This window comes from Helicoverpa armigera, chromosome 23, assembly GCF_030705265.1.
Source record: "Helicoverpa armigera isolate CAAS_96S chromosome 23, ASM3070526v1, whole genome shotgun sequence".
NCBI lineage: Eukaryota > Metazoa > Arthropoda > Insecta > Lepidoptera > Noctuidae > Helicoverpa > Helicoverpa armigera.
The window spans coordinates 569,750-584,280 of record NC_087142.1 but is presented as its reverse complement, the minus strand read 5'-3'; the positions used below and the strand labels follow the sequence as shown (position 1 = coordinate 584,280).

Genomic DNA, 14,531 nt, shown 5'->3' with positions numbered 1-14,531 from the left:
AGCCGATCTACACTACATAGACGGTTTGCCTCAACTTCAAATAGCAGAAGAATTGGATGATGCCTTGTCTAAACATGAGGTGCTTTGTGCCATCAAACAACAGCAAAATCAGCGTGCGGTTGGCCTAGACCTTATACCAGGTGAACTTCTGAAGTACGGCGGCGAGGAACTGCATTCGCGCGTCTGGGAAATGTTTTTGCTTATGTGGGAGAAAGAACAAGTTCCTGAAACTTTTAAGTTATCACGCGTCAGGGCTCTCTATAAGAACAAAGGCGACCGGTCGGAATGTGGTTCTTACCGCGGTATTTCACTGCTCTCTGTCTCTGGAAAAGTCTTCGCCAGAGTACTTCTGAACCGCCTCAGGAACCTCTCTGAAAAGATTCTGCCGGAAACCCAATTTGGTTTCAGACCAGACAGAGGAACTTGTGAGGCAATATTCGCAGTCCGTCAACTCCAGGAAAAAAGTAGAGAGCAGGGACAACACTTGTATCTCTGCTTTATTGATCTGGAAAAGCCTTTGACTGCGTCCTCGCGAGGCCCTCTGGAAGGTACTGAGAAGGTTGGGGTGTACAGAGAAGTTCATAAGACTCCTGCGACTCCTGCACGATGACATGCAATGTTGTGTAGCGGTTGAAGATGACCAATCGAGCTTCTTCTCCGTCACCTGTGGAGTGAAGCAAGGTTGTGTCCTGGCTCCCACATTGTTTGCATTATATTTCGCAGTTGTAGTCCGGGAAGTATTGACTTCTTCTCCTGAAGGAGTTCGTATTCGTTATCGGACTGACGGCAAACTTTTCAATCTGAATAGACTCAAGGCGACCACAAAGGTGTCCTATGCACATATACAGGACATTATGTATGCAGATGACCTCTGTTTCGTGGCTGAATCCCCTGAAGTCCTGCAACAGCTAGTCACGAACCTTCACAAGCAGTGCTGTACATTTGGTCTAAAAATCAGCATCAAAAAGACAGAAGTGATGTCTTTAGACAATCACGGACGCCAAGAACTGACCATAATGCTTGGTGAAGATGTGCTGAAGCAGGTCGATAAATTTCGATATTTGGGGAGCATTATAACATCAAAGTGCGACCTTGACGCCGAAATCAATAGCAGAATTGGTGCTGCAGCCGCTGCTTTCGGCAAATTCGACAAGAAGGTCTTCAGCTCCCATGACCTAAAGATATCCACAAAGGTCTCTGTGTATATGGCAGTTGTGTTGCCTTGTATACTCTACGCAGCGGAAACATGGACACCGTACCGACGCCACATCAAGCAACTAGACCGCTTCCACCTCAAATGTCTGCGCAAAATATTAAATATCCGTTGGTTTGATCGTGTGCGTAACACAGAAGTGTTGAGGAAAGCCAATGTAGGTGGCATTGAAGCATACCTCATGAGGAGACAGCTTCGTTGGTGCGGGCATGTACTGCGCATGCCGGATACTAGAGTGGCCAAGCGCATCCTCTACTCCGAGTTGCAGGAGGGCAAGCGGAAACGTGGCGGACAGCTGCTGCGATACAAGGATGTGCTGAAGCGCCACATGAAAAGCTGTTCCATGGAACCGTCTCAGTGGGAGAATCTGGCATCCAACCGCAGAGACTGGAGAAGCCGCGTTAAAGCCAAAGTCTTTGACTTTGAAGCACGCCGGCTTTCTGAGTTGGATGCCAAACGAGATGAGTTGAAAGCTCGACCACCTGTAGCTATCAACTACAACTTTGTGGCTGGTACCCTGACATGTCCGCAGTGTGCGCGGACTTTCACGCACAAAATTGGATACTCCAGCCACATAAGAGCACACGCACGCCATTAGGGTCGAAGTGGTCGCCGTTGCCGAAATCGGCGTGGGAAGATTATTACTCAATCCATTCGTAAGCGTTCCAATGCATTAAATACACCCAGATCGACGTTACAGTTCATTTTAAAGAAAGATAAGAAATTACCATCCATAAAAAATTCAGTTAATACAGGAATTAAAAGATACGCCGCGCAATGGTGGCCGAATCATTGTTGTGATAAAACTCCCGGACACAAAAACCACGGTCCGCTCCGGTAAAACTTTCCATGGTGAATGAATTCCTAAAGACCGTTGATGCTATCCCCGCACCCCGCATGCTATTTCCGCGCGCCATTTAAATTTTATTCGAAATTTAGATTTCAAAGGACTTATGGGACACCCAGTACAAATAACAAACAACTCTTCAGCTTCACAATATTAGTATAGATCACTGAAAAATACAATTAAAGTGTCCTTATACCTCTGTCTATATAATGCTATTATCTTCTATCAAGGAAGCTAAAGGGCCCATTCATTGGCTGCCAACAGAGACGACTGCGCGCGCGCAAGTTCGCGCGCTACATAAATTAATGGCGGCATTGTTATTGGGAACTAGGATTTGTTTGTGACTTTGCTTACTTAAGGTTATATTTTTAATGAAATCTGTAAGAGAAAGATAGAATTTGAATTAAATGCCATATTTGTTGTCTGCAATATTTTCCGATGTTCTGTTAATTTCAAATACTTTTTGGTAAAATTAGTTTAAAAATAAAAAGAGAGGCAATCAGTTAAGATTTGATAAATGGAATAGAAGATTTGTTAACTGGGCCTTAAGTATGTATTTATTTACATTGATATAATTTAAATAAAGACTATTAAAAAATGTCCTGAATGAATCTGCAAAAAAATGGCGTTTGATGAGATTTCTTTTTTGAAAGTTTCTGCAATTTAAATCAACAGTAACACCTAACACCTTACAACATACATTGCTAATTTATCAACAAACACATGTACTACACATGTATATGTATGTGATTGCGTCTGTTCGTCTGTGTATGGGCTGCCGTCTGATTGTTTGCTAATTTATTAATTGCATTTGTTTTGCGTGACGCGAGGGCGGGTGGAGGCCGGTGTTTCATTTGTTAGTTAATGCGGTGTAAAAAAAATATTTGCACTAGTAACAGAACTATTGAATCTCCCGTTTTTACGCGCGGCTCAGAGAAACTTAGGAATAGTTTAGATTCTTAACAGTAAAAAAATCTAATTGATTCAGAAGTTTCGGACTTTTGTACGGTACAAATACAAAATAATGTTCGTTTTTTATCATAACCTGCCTTATGGGAGATAAAACATAGTCTGTACAATAAATGTAACATATTAGACAAGTTATTATTTATTCAAAGTTTTAAGTAAGGTTTTTGTAAATTTCCTTCTTCTCTAACTGCAGTGAAAATTAGTAACTTAATCTCTGCTTACCTGTAAGTGATCAAACAGTTAAGTTTGCTCAAGTTAACTGTGTTTGATGTAACTCGTTGAGCTAACAGGAAGTTAAACGTAACACTTGTCATGTGTTTGTGGGGACAGCAGTCTTACAGATGATTTCAATAATGAATTTTAGTAGATTTTATAGGGAAACAATATTTTTATTAGGCAGCACATTTCTGCAGTGACTTCATACGTGTCAAGAGAAAATCTCTTCCAAAAACTGGATAAAAAGTAGCCTAACTTCGCTTACAGGGATTTATCTATCTCCATGCGAAATCTTTATTGGTTAACCGTTTCAGCGTAAGTGTTACAAACTTACTTTCGCAATTCATAATATTTGCAAGGATGTGACGAATCTGCTAGTTTAAAAGTTATTTTTCTAACTTATATGTGCATATTGTTTCTAAATATAGTCCCCTCCCTCTTCAGCAAATTGGGTTTATATCCTGATTTGATGATTGCAGTCCACCACTGCATAGTGCCGACTTCCTAATGCCATTTGTCAAAGAAGTGTCATTTTGACCTCTGGTACTAATCCATGACCTTAGAGGCAAGAAAACTCAATCAATAATTAGTGTACAATGGTAGGAAATAGATAAATAATAATTTTGGAGAATTTGCTTGCATATTTCGACAGCCTATCTGAAAAACTTGGTTGCTTAGCAACACCATAAACCTTTGTAACTCATTGTCAATTTCTGTCTTTGGAATACTATTAACGACTCTATCAGAGTAAAAAAATTAACACACACCGGTACTATGAATATAGAAACTTCAAAAAAGTTACTAAAACCAAACACGAGTTGAAATATTAACCATTGTATGAACCTTGACCCAGGAACACCCGGGGCGATAACTATGCCATCCATATCATATGATGTCGGATATCATCAAGCCTATGCAAATGAGATAAACTCAAAGTGCCGACAACTGAGAGAAATCTGACCACTGACCGACCTACTGGTACAGTCAGTTTCATGCGATGTGACCCAGCATTGTAAATTGCGTATGTACCTAATGTGTTAATGGTGATTTAAATAAAGTAATTAAGAGGTGTTTGCTTAATTGGTGGAGTTTATAGGTGCTGTGCAGGGATCGATTCCTGGGTCATACAAATTGTTTTTTTTAAACACTGCCTTAAACATAGACCTAAAATCGAAAGTAAAAAATGCAGTTATCTATACTCACTTTTCTGTAAGTATCAGAAAGTCATGGAAGTTTCCTATTCCTAATAATAATAAAAACTATTTCTTCGGAGTAGGTAAGCTTTCAATGAACAGATAAACATTTCAAAACTCGCTTTTCTCCAAAAACCATAACTCGAGAGAAAGTCCCATAATACTATCTCCTTATCTCCCGAATATTACCCCATAGAAATTCCTTGCTTGCCCTCATTACAAGTAAAAGTATTTCCCCATAGTATCGGATGCTTACCGTATTACGCCATGGGAGGTCAATGAACTTGTCTCATGGTTCGTTATCAAAGTTATAATGTACTTACCTACATGTAATATGTAATGAAGTATCGCATTTTCCTATTGATGATGATATAATAAGGCATAAAATTTGAATTCATGATAGTTGATACAATCCTTACGATTATAAATAGTCGTAGTTGTGTATGTCACCTCTTCTCTTTATGAAAAGAAGCCTGTAATGGGATTAAAATGTTCATGGTGAAGTAATTTGGTCTTATTATTTTTATGTTATGTTTTTATGAATAACTACTGCACAGATTTTAAGAATAGGTATGTTCAATAGGATTTGCTGTTAAATATGAACATTATATTTTCAGGATACTATATGAAGAACCTACTTTGGTAAATAAACTCAGGATCCATTTGAAACCTGCTAGAAACGCCAAGTGCGTTATCGAAGGCAGATTAATGATCTGTATGTTTTGATTTACATTTGTTGAATGCCGACCATTAAGATGTGGGCTTGATTGGCAGATTGGAACCATATCATTGATCTAAATTAACAACCTTATAACTATTGTTTAGACAATTTAGTTAAATATCACAATTAACTGAAGATAAGGTTCAATTACACCGATAATGTCTATTCAAGTGTTAACATAATTTTCCATGGACACATAACTGCAGGATACGAAATTTTATCCAACAAAAGTTGAGCAGGAATTGATTTCGCTTCCAGTGATGAATGAATCTTGGTAATTAGTGCTTCTTTTGTTTTCTATTAATCATGTGAATTGCACGTGATGTCAAGGGCTCATCGACTTAGGCATCGTTCAGACCAAACGTATTGTCGGCCGCTGACTGTGAGCGCGCGTTACGCAGTTTATTGCTTTTCCATATATATTGAAATTGTCGTTCACACCGAACCGACTATACGCTGTTACGTCGTCTGTTGTAGCTGACTCTCAGTGGCCGATTATTTTACTACGCGACTATGCACGGCGGACGCGGATTGGCTACGCGGACGCAGTTGCCGAATAGCGCCGCTCCGCCGCGTACGCACCGCCGCGCCTCGGTACAGCACGTCGATAATTAATGTCCCTTTTATATAAACTTAAACGTATTAAAGATAGTAACTCATCGAATGTTTTACTGTCATACGAAAATATTTCTTGAACTTATTTGGATAAAGTCTATATTCGAAATATAAAGTATGAAATTGACCAAGAAAACATCTCTGGGATGTACCCACAATCTCTTCTTTTTATTATTTTCGTCTTCCTCTAGAGCTTCGCAAATGGCAACTATCTGAATGCGCATCATTTAATTGAAATATCAGTAAAACGTGTGATTTGAAAAAAATAAATTACGCTAGTTTTATCGTTTATAAAATACTACGAGCAACTTCAAATACTGAGCCCTTTTATGTGTAGAATAGTCAGCCGCTCAGCGTACGCATCTAGTGTGAACCTACAAGAGCCTATTCTTTTGTTCACACATGTAGCGCATCGTACGCTATAGCCTATTGTCGGCTTGGTGAGTACGCGTACTGCAGATTGAGTCGACGTTCACACTGGGGCAGACAGTGAGTATACTCACAGTCAGCGGCGGACAATACGTTTGGTGTGAACAATCCCTTATATTAATCATAGTCAATCAATTCAAGATTTTATTTAACCACTTAAAAGCAATAATCCAACATAAGTGCATTATTTTGCATACAAGGCTTTAAAACGAGGGAGTTTACCTCAATTTTATCATATTCAAATAGCCTAAAATACTTGAAAATCCATTATTTATGTGCAAATACGATAATTTTTAGTTATTTGCACACGATATGCAAAATTTTGATGCAGCCTTCATTACGCTTCGGAAGGTCAGACTCGTTCCGTGTTCTAACCTCAGACCGTGTTAAATATATAAAATATATTTGACAAACATATACATTAGGTAGTAGGAAATACCACAGATTTATTTCCGATTACGTAATTATATTTCTGCACCTGTAAAACTGTTTTTTCCTGAGTTCAGGATCACTTTTAGAATTTACACTTTGCCGTCCTGAAATTTTGTGCGCAATTGACTTCTAGTGAGAACTTTATTGTTACACTATGATACTATATTAACTTCGTAACGGCTATAGATTCTAGAAATTGTTAATATATAATGTACAGCCTTATACTGAAACGCCACTCAATTTTAAGGTCTGCTTAAACTTAAAGTAACAACAAGTTTAAGTTTAGTATTTCGAGGATAGTTAATAAAATCAGTAGGAACTAAAACAATAACAAAACATCACATGTTCATTAAGGCGAGGAAGTGGTCAACAATAATTCCATAACCGGCACGCGCATCTAAGGCGCCAAAAGGGGTCGGAGCGTCTGAGCGGGGCGAGGATAACAATACGCGCGCTAGCTTATAACTAAAAGTCGTAAGCGGCAAAATGGTTTTGTAATTTTATTATTTAGAAATGATAATTTGATAAAAAATCCTACTACAATTTTAAAGAGTATGTATATACTCAACTACTAAAAAAGTTAAGAGGCTTTAATCGGTCCCGTTTGCCCATAATATGTGAATCTCTTTTTAAAAAGAGGTATGTTTGATATATTTTTCTCTGTTATAAAAGTTACCTAATCATGTTTCTACAACTAACAAAATAAGGTTTATATCATGAATTTTCAGGTAACCAAGTTGTATTTTGATCCGTTTTGTATTTACTGAGAAAAATTGACATCCTTGGCGCCAAAAATTCCAATTCGTCCTCTTAAGCTACTAGAGAGCATAATTATCAACTAAGCAACTTTATCATGAAGATAATACTGTTTAATAATAGAGCCTTAACTAACTGATAGGGAGGCGCCAGGACACGTGTGTCAACTACCGGTAAGACAATCATGTTATGTAACTAGAGTTTGCTTTTGTTGTTGTTTTACATGAATTTCACAACGGCCTGTTAGTAAACATGTTTTTTTTTTACATCTATTTATTTTACTACGTATTGAAGTTTCTTGCAATTAAGGATCTCAGAAACTGCTGTCCGATTTAAAAAAAAATTCGGTGTTAGATAGCCCGCATAATCTTGGAAAGCTAAAAGGCTACTTTTAATCTGAGTGTGCAAAGTAGTTCTTAAAGGAAACGAGTACTATTATTTTCTACATGGTGCACAATATCTTTCACTACTAAAATAAATACTATAAGTAAATATCTATAGTTTAAACAATAACAATAATTTAACTAGTCTACCTGCTGATCAAATACTCAATCTTCACTCTGCCTAACCTTGCAAATTATCGAAAAAGCCCCTCTATATTAGACTCCATTCATTACAAACCATCTGTACTTATAACCTGATTAATGAACAGTCATACAGACAAACACGACCAGTACAGCCATCTTCAGGACCTGGTTCAGACATAGGAACATCGTTTATCATTGAAACAAGTGCGTATGACCAGACACTCGGCAGGTATGGTACAGAAGTTGAAGTAAGTAGAAGAAAAAATATATTTGTTTAGCGTTGGTTAGGAAAGTTAAAAAACATCTGATAAGATAAGATAAGTTTCTTGATACTTATGCATATAGATAATTATGAAATATCATCGTTGTCTTTCTGAGGGGTTTTTTATTGGCAATTGAGTTTAAAGTTAGCGATAACATACATAGATAAGAAACGAAATATATTTTTATGGCGAAATTATGTGTAACATAAGTACCTACTAAAGAAGTTGGTTGGACAAAATAATCAAAAATTAATGTCTCCTCTGAATAACTTATTTTTTCTCATTTTTTGCAACCATCTTTCCTCGCGCAATTTACTTAACAATTTTCCACATACTGCCCAAAGTAGACCTTCTGTTACATCTTTATGGTGTTACCAACTAAACACATGTTAGCAAGTAGGTCAAAACCTTGCCTCAGGGCCGACAAGACTATCGCTCATGGTGATATATGGCGCTAACCATCTCCAGCTTTTGTTACATTTTGTTATTCTGCAAATGGAGAAAATTATATTCAAAAGCAATATATCATTGAAGTATGTATTGTCACTATTATTCATTGGATAAAGTAAGTATAGGTCCTTAAATGGCATAGATTCTTTACAGATGCGTAAATAGTGTCTCCTTGGATCAAAATAAATAATTAATTGTTTAGACTACTAGGTGTTTTGTTACTACTGTTAAATTGTAGAGTCATTTAAATGGTAAAATCCGTAGTTTCTTTGCGTTAAAATGTTGGTGAAACAAAAATTGTTACGTAGTAAGAGGTGCTCTAAAGTTCTTTAAAATGTTGATATCTTACGGAATATTACATAACATGGATACATAAATATTGGATCGCAACCATTGAAAGAAATCACAGATAAGTCACAGAAAGTAAGCCATGGAAAGTGTTCCTATATCGTATGTGAGATGCTCTTTAGACCTTACGATTTGTCGTCTAGTATAGTAAGATTAAAAAAAAGAAAATATTCGGGAAAAATAACAAGTTTAACCGTGAAACCACAACAAACAAGCCCACAGACATACAGGTACATAAAATATCTAAGTTATAAATTAGTACGACGAATTAACGGAATTATCATTTCAAAATATCATCATTTTTAAAACGGGATTCTTAATTTAAAGAAAAAAAAAAACAAAAACATACGAAACAAATGAAAATCGTACAGTGTAAAAAGGACAAGACTTGCCTACATGAGCATAACTTTTTCCAAGATAGTGTAATTTAGCTATGATAATGCTGGTGATATATTACAAGATAAGCTATTTTCTGTCGTTTTCTAAATTTCTGTAAAATGTAAATATACTTCTATGAAAAGTAAAACAAATTATCACCATACATATATATTGTTGTAACATGAGTCTGACAGCATTTTCTTTAGATATTGAAGTATGTATCTTTACTACACTTTTATTTGTGGGGATTATCAATTTATCATTTTATTGATGATATTTGATAACAAACAATACCACTGAACAGTGGGTGTCGTTATGTCGAATATCAACTACTCTGGTAGTCAACTTACATGTCATAAAATTCACTAATACTTCCAATATAATTTTATGATACCCTATCTTATGGAAGGAGGGTGTAACCCTTGCTATCGTATCCATAATATACATACTTAATTATATTAATATGATAATAATGTACTTGCCTTTGCTTTTTGTTCTATTTATTGTTAATTCTCATGAAAAAAATACTACAGATAGACTTTTGTTTTAAAGAAACCTCATTTTAGCTTTTAAATATAGTTTTAAGTTTGTATATACCCTAAACAGTGTGTATAGATTCTTTATAAGAAAATAAACAACAAATGAAAATATCTGAAATAATTGAAAGAAACCTAATAAAATATTCAAGCTTGTTACGAAGTATAGCTAAAGCTTCACAATATTATAGCTTGCTCTACACCACAGTCTTTACTAAAAACGCGATCCAAGCGCTGGTGTCGCCCACAGCCGGCATCTGCCTTTGAAGTCGCCGACATGCGCAGGAGTCGAGATATAAACCACTTATCGGTTATGTTACTGCGTTTTCCAGAAATATACGTTATTTGTTGATTTTTGAGAAAGATTTTGATCGTAATTTCCTTTTATTCGAAATGGTCTGATTACTAACGTTAATTTCTAATGATATTATCTATCCCACCCAAAACAAAAATGTGAAAGACTGCCAAGTTCGATAATATGGGAATGCTTCGCCTATAAAAGAAGTGAGATCTGAATAAGTACCAAGTTCCATACACATACCTCAGTTAAAAATAGTTACTTTTTAATGATGTTACATGGCAAGTTTTCATACATCTTGTTATAAACCTACTAAACGCAATGAATCAAGTATTTAATTTTCTATTAAAACTCATCATTTATACTATCTTTTAGATTTTTTAATATGCACTATGTTTCTTACAAAGAAATGAAGTAGATTAACTAAATGGACTAGATTTACCAACTGACTGACATGACATGTTATCACATATTATGTTCGTGGATCAAAGTTACACATTCGTTATTTTCGAAAGAGATTCACACTTGGCCGTTTTCAGATTTTTACTTTACTTTGACTAAATACAAACCTTTGTACCATTCGAAGATATGTATATTATATAAATATAGATAAATTTAGTTCGTTTTAGTTCCTTAGTGGTATAAATTTACACCGGGTATAAAACACCTTCATTATTTTGAAACCGACTCACACTTGGCCATTTTCAGATTTTTCCCTTTACCTTGACATAAAGACCTACCTCCATGCCAAATTTCAAGTCAATACGACCATTGGAAGTGGTCTAGGTTTTTGATGAGTGAGTCAGTCAGTCAGTCAGTCAATCAATCAGTGAGTGTATAGTAAAAATAGCGATTTTTTGACGTCAATATCTCAAGACCTACAATAGGTATATTAGTGAAATTTTGTATTTTAGATAAGTGAGGGGGTCTCAACAGATACTAGAAATTTGATATGCGTGAATAAAATAGATTTTGAGTTACAGGGGGGTCGAATTTGGCCCGAAATGGTTCGTGTAATATAACCCACGGCCGGTGTGTCGCTTTTTTTGCTCGAACTTGGCGGACACACTGCCGTGTGTCTAGATCTATTCGTTTTTAGAGAACATGATTATTTACTTAAGTATTTCCTGAGATATGCGAATTTTTTATGAAATTTATAATTTGCTTTGTTAATATAATCTATATCTTATCACGATTTTGAAAATAGCTGAATCTAGACAAAATATATATTATCATGAAAAAATTTACCATTTTGATCTGCACTTTTAACATAAATTAAGTATCTTTTATAAAACGTAATTTTATGCCATATAATTTGTGCCCAGAAGCACATTTCCTCACAACTTCCCATAGCATCCGGTGGATCACACATTTAAACGCGGTGACCACAGTAACCACTGCAGCTTGGTTACATACATAGATGCATAGCACATACCGCGTGCTTTGATGTAGCCGACAGGCCCTCAGACATTACGTAATACAGTTACGTCCTTTATGACTTGGAATACTAAGTATTTTGATATTAGTTTTAATAAGATAGTTAAGTTAGTTTATTGGGAGTTATTTTGATTAATCTGAACGATAACAAAGTTTTTATATTATCATTAGCCCCAAACTTGGTTTTGGAAAGGTTTTGATAGCATTTTTCAAAGGTTAGAAATAAAAAGCCTTATATGTATAAGAAGGATTTTCTAGAATGACAGCAAGATTAAGTCACTGTCGATAGCTTGCGGGTATTCTTGATTACGTCATTTCAATGTATTTTTATAAATATAGGAAATACTTATTCCTATTCTGGATGAAACTTTATTTAACCTATTACGTATTAAATAAATACGCGATACATTATACTGTTCTATATCAAATTCCTGATCAATATGGGACAAAAAATGTTGCCAACTTCCAGTGTTATTTAACATACATATATCTCTGTCTACCCTACATGGTGATACAGGCTTGAATATATAATATTCCTGTCAATAAACAACATACCATACTTTAATATAATGTTATTCCATTCATTTAATATAAGTGGATTTCCGTTGTCGAGTAGTGGGACAAAGTATTTTGTGTGATTTAAAGTATTTACACTTAGGAGCAGAAAATTCGCTACACTTCCAAAAATATCTGCGGCTAAAACAGTGATTATACCTCTATATCTTTATAGCATTGAATTAACTGAAATAAACAAGTACATAGTTGAAATTACCAACCTAAAAGAAAACCTTGTAATTAAACCATTCTTTACTACATCGTTTGTGGACCACCACACGGTCACTGATAACTTCCAATAAATAGCTTTTCATTCTGCCTTCATCATGTTATTTATATAACTAAACTAACACGAATAATTAATATTATTAGCATTTTTTACTAAGCAAGATTCACTAACCTCTTGTGCACATAATATAATCAGCTCTTAAGTCTATCTAGACGTCTTAAAAGTGTTTACTTTAACTGCAATGCAAATATAAGTATGCATGCATTAAGCTTTATAGTAAGAGCACACTGCAAACTTTTAGTCGACCGATAGTTTGTTTGGGTTCATAAATCAGTATGACGATGAATGCTAGAACGTACATTACAAAGATCAAGTATTTAGCCGGTATTAGACCTACTGATAACCTTTTTTTTTAACGATGGCAAAATGCATCAAACCCCTCCCACTGTGGGTTAGCAGCAGCGGTGAGGGAGTGTCAGACTTACTGACTAAAATCCATCGTGTTCCGTCGTAGCCCTTTTATGTACATACCAGAGCCGCGGTAACTCTTTCGAACAATCCCGCAACTGTCTTCCCACCGTTTAGTCTGCCGTGTGCTACTATGGGTACTCTTAAACCAACAAACAATTTATACAACCATTAACACTATATAGCCGTTAATATGATGTATTAACATCCATTAAAAGCCATATGTTTTACTACTTATCTATTCCCTTGTTACAGATTTCCTCATGCCCAGTTTAAGATAATTGTAAGTGGTAGCATGCCTCTATTATACGTTTTAATAATACATGATATATCGACAGATGGTGTTTGCGACTCGCTATTAGATGGAATATACTTCCTAGTATTCTAGTATTAAATAATTAGGTAGGTATGTGTATTTTAATAGTACACTACTAACCGTATTAATATTGTACCCGTTCACACATATAATGTTCCTTTCTTTGTCGTTTTTTGAGTAGGATTCAAAAAATAATTATCAAAAACACAAGCACATGAATTACTAAAAAGCATTGGTCCTTATTTATCCACACCGAAAAATCTTTGAAATTCTATTATAAGAGAAACGTGCAGAAATATTATACAAAATCTTCGCTACTTCAAAAGTCTCTCAATAAGGCTGATACCTCTCTCTCTATGGTCTTCCTAGAGCCTTTAATAACTTAACTCTCATACATCCTTCACAAACCCAGACGGTACTCAAACCATTAACCTCAGCTTAATATTTCAACGCAAAAACTTTAACGGAGCAAAATACCTTAAAAGTCCTATTTTTATCTCAATTAACCAAAACAAAGCATTTATATCCTTTTTAACTTAACATATGGTTAAAAGCCAGTAATTAATCTTGAAGATAAGATGTTATGCGCTTTTGTTCTATGTAGAGCGGGCCTAGGAAGCGCGTGCGCAGGTACCCAATATGGCGTGTAAGTGTATGTGAACCTTGGAGCAAAAACGTCGTTTTACCTTTTGAGGTAAATGTGTAACTCATAGATTTTTATTTTGTTGTTTATAAGGTTCTACCTTCCTGGTGAGGGTGCAATAGGTATTATGTTTGTCATTTTATTTTAATCTTAATATAAAAATGAAAAAATCCGGGTTCATTTCATCAAGAACTTTAAGTGATTTAAATATGAAAAACACTAGTTTGACAACTGCACGTGTAGCAAATAATGCAGAATTATGTACATTATAAAAAACAAATAAGCATCTCGTGAATAAATTTTTCATTTCTAGCAATATTCATTGAATTTTAAAAAAGAACACAGAAGTATGCTTTAATACTTCAACAATTTTCTTAAAAGGAAAAATTCTTGAAATACTCAAAGTAGTGCACATTACATCAAGAACAGAACTCATTAACATTTTACCGACGTACATACTCGTATATTTGCTTACAACCGCAAAACATAAGTGTCTCATTAGCTTAAGTTAAATAAACATAACCGATATAGTTCAAAAGCCGTGACATTTAAACAAGTTTGTATTTTTCGCTAATTATTACAAAAGTGTTTTACCTTCAACGCCTTTACTTAATTTCACACTTACAGGTCTTTCAAATAACTTTGCCCTTCCGAAATTGAGAAAAATAAACCGAAATTGCCGTGTCAGTTTT

The 14,531-nt window shown here is 35.3% G+C and overlaps 1 protein-coding gene across 3 annotated transcripts in view; it reads left to right on the top strand.

Moving 5' to 3' along the window:
• The window catches only part of LOC110377444 (inverted formin-2), a 98,757-nt gene that overhangs the window by 51,889 nt on the left and 32,337 nt on the right, over window positions 1-14,531 (top strand). Inside the window, exon 3 of one of the 3 annotated variants that reach the window (XM_064040850.1) lies at window positions 13,136-13,163. The exons of the other annotated variants lie outside the window; for them this stretch is intronic. The gene's annotated coding sequence lies outside the window, so the exon portion shown is untranslated. The remainder of the gene's footprint in view (window positions 1-13,135; window positions 13,164-14,531) is intronic. 3 annotated transcript variants of the gene reach the window in all.